Below are 3,469 nucleotides of genomic sequence, written 5' to 3'. Positions count from 1 at the left end.
CTCCTTATATATAATTTGTGACATACAACAGAACCATATATGGGCAAGTGGACTTAATTGTCCACTTAACTGCTTACCAATATGTTGTTTAAACCTACCTAAATATCTTTCTGTTAGAGCACTGCTCGGTCGAACTCGCATGCGTTGCTATCTCAAGCATGTTTGTCAATATTAGTGATCAAAACTATAAGTCTTGATTTCTAGCCTATTTATAGATGTCTCGGACTAGGACATAATTTGTGTAGTTAAGCTTAGACTTCATGGTGCTTATCACTTGAAGACGAATAACTACTAAGGAGAGCTTGTGGAACTTCATCGACAAAAGATATGTGGAGACTTAAACTCATCTATCACTTGGAAAGTATTTTTCTACTCTATATCCTATATTGAGACATAAGTTGTGTTACGATATAGTTTTCTCTATACACATTTGAGAGTTCGATCTGAGTATATCTCGCTTACATATTTCTCGAAATATGTGTTGGTAAGCTTTCGCTTCGACCAAGTTCATCTTATATCATGAGAAAATTTCCGAGTAACATTTTACATGGTTTGTATGATACAATCATTTGGTGTAAGCCTTGGAATGTTTCGATAATAATAATTTTAATATCTTGAAATGTGCTTTGATGCTAATAGTGTGTGAAAACGACTATTTTCGTTATAGAAGAATGTTTCAATGATTGAAGTAAAGAGTTTAGAATCTTGTAACCATCTTTGGATATAAGCATAGTGTGTTCGCACATTAGTGTATGATGCGTGTCGTAACCACAACAAATTAATTAAGATATTTACCACTAATTAACTGGTAATATAGCGGTAGTAAGAGATCGATCCCAAAAAGAGCTGTGTAATTGATATGTTATTTATATAGCAAAACAAAGTAAAAAGGGGATTGGTTTATGAAATAAATAAAAGATAAAAAGAGAATAATATAAAAGGTATGATCAAGGAGTCCTTCGCTGTTACCAAACGTTGACTCGGTAGTATACTTATCTATCTTCGTTAGAACCATTCATCACCAACCGTAGGAAAGCATCTAGAGTAGTGTTATCCCCATAATCCCTTATGTAACCTGATACCGAAGCGCTCGCATATCAAAATCTATCCAACTGGACCACCAAGTAGTAGCGCACTCAAGGTGTAATCCAACGTAAGCTTTAAGTTATGTGAACTTAGGTTGATCCTAGCAGTTAGACTCTTAGCGCAAGGTCCACTTACTAGTATTGTCTTCACACACGATTGCTCCACAGAATCCCTCTGCAAGGTCTCGCGTTCTCTACTTGTGTAAGGATTATTCAACAATTACACGGATATCCTAACTCTTTACTAGTAATAGAACAATCAATAGACTAATCTAGTATGCATCCCAAATCAATCTAAGAATCATTCATAAATCCTAAATATAGAAAAGACAATCGATGATGATTAAAATTTCCAAAAAACTTAAATAATAATAAAGCTTCACGCTAGAACATTGCATTCATCCTCAATCAATAAGAATTTAGTTACTCATGATTACACCGTTACCTGGTTTCCCCCAAAGGGGTAAACCCCAGGTTTTTAATTAAGAACGAAACTATAATATGAGATGTTATGATATGTTAATTTTTGTGGAAGTCCCCTTATATAGTTTTCATGAGATCTAGGTATTAGAATCCATCCGGGACCATGTTTCCTTGATTTGGAAGTCAAAATACGTCATAAGGGACCCCATAGCTTTGTCTCAGTCCGCATTGTCGAATACCACAAACCAATGCCGAAAGTTGTGCTCAAAATTACACCTTCTCTTTCTGAAAAATGACTACTTTCGGTATTGCTAAAACAATGCCGAAAGTGGTGCTGTAGATTTCCATTTTTCGTCTCGACTGTTTTGGCTGTAACTTCTTCGTCCGAACTCAGAATGACCTCATTCTTTCGCCGTTCTCTTCATAGTTGAATAATTTTCAAGATGGTGATAAGAAATCCCTAATTTGGATGAGTTGAACTTGGTATTTTAGTCCTTCTTATGATCTTGAGCATTTTGTGCTCCTTTTGTCGCACTTCTTCCACTTCTTTCGGCTCTAAGCACTTGGATCCTTGAAGAACTCCACTTTATAGATCTTCCTCAGCCTATTTTACTCTTCTTGGTATGATTCACCTGATATGACACATAAACTAGAAAATAATAATAATAACAAGTAATATGCAAGAATTATAGCTAAAACAAGTATGGAATTGACATTCTAAACATGTAAATTAAGCACTTATCAAATTCCCCCACACTTATCTTTTGATAGTCCTCGAGCAAACTACCTAAAGTACAACAACTCCATGTTGTCGAGGATACGGATGCACTTAGCAAATGCAACATGCCTTTAAACCCCTAGGTGTCCCTAGTGGACGAGTTATAGTCTCGTGAGGTCTTACGAGAGGTATACCCACAAAACTTGCTCCAACTTCAAAGCGTTCCAGCTTCCCAAGCATCCAAAGATATATGAGGACATAGAGTTTCTGCATGCTAGTAATAAGAAGTTAGAAATACCAAAGAACATATTCTCGTTCTTAAATGTTGAGTGATAAATAACCACACCATAATGAGAGAAACACGTGTTTGAGAGCGATCAATAAGCATTTCGCCTCGACTTTTGCCTCACTTAAAAGGATTTTATGATAATTGCACTCAAAAAGACGGCTTTTTTATGGGTCTCACGTGTGTGTAGGTAGGAATGAAGAGAGAATCATAAACACGTTGAATGGTGGGAAGGAAACCTTCCGAAAAATTTCTGGAGACTCCACAAAATCGTGGAAAATAAAGACTTTTTTCTGATGATCTCTAGGAAAGGAAATCAACCATTATTATTAAAAATAGAGGATGAGAGTACTTACCACCTTCACATCTGATTGCAATGATGATAACACCACTCTCACAGCATCCAATAGAAACATAGTCTTCAACTCTTCTTGGTCTTCGTCTTCGGTCTTCAACTATTGATGATAAACTCTTGAACTTCATAAAACTTTGACAATTTGTAACTCTTTCTCTTCAATTTCCTTGTTTCTTGAAACTTCCTTATAGATTTTTCTTCCCCATGGCCTTATTGAATAAATGACAACCTAAATGCAAATCTTTTTGTTTGTTTTTTTGATTTTTTGATTTTTTTTTTTTGAAGAAAAGATTGCAACTACAAACAAAATAATAACGAAATTAAAATTAACATGGCCATGAAAGAAGTACTTTACCACTTTGTTCTTCACAACTTGTATTGTGTTCGTATCATAAACTTCAATAACTCTCATCTTTTGATTTTCTTCGCTCTTGTAAATAAGTCTTCATATTTAGATATAAAATTCCGCCCCTTATGTGTAAGTCTTCAACATGTATATAAAGTCTGCTCCTTGTATGTTGCTTTACTTGGATATGAAATTTGCTCTTCCTTGTATTGTTGCTTGTAAACCTCAAACGTCTTCAACTTTCCTTGTAGATTTT

Source organism: Papaver somniferum, chromosome 6 (assembly GCF_003573695.1).
Source record: "Papaver somniferum cultivar HN1 chromosome 6, ASM357369v1, whole genome shotgun sequence".
Taxonomy (NCBI): Eukaryota; Viridiplantae; Streptophyta; class Magnoliopsida; order Ranunculales; family Papaveraceae; genus Papaver; species Papaver somniferum.
Note: the sequence above shows the minus strand (reverse complement) of the source record.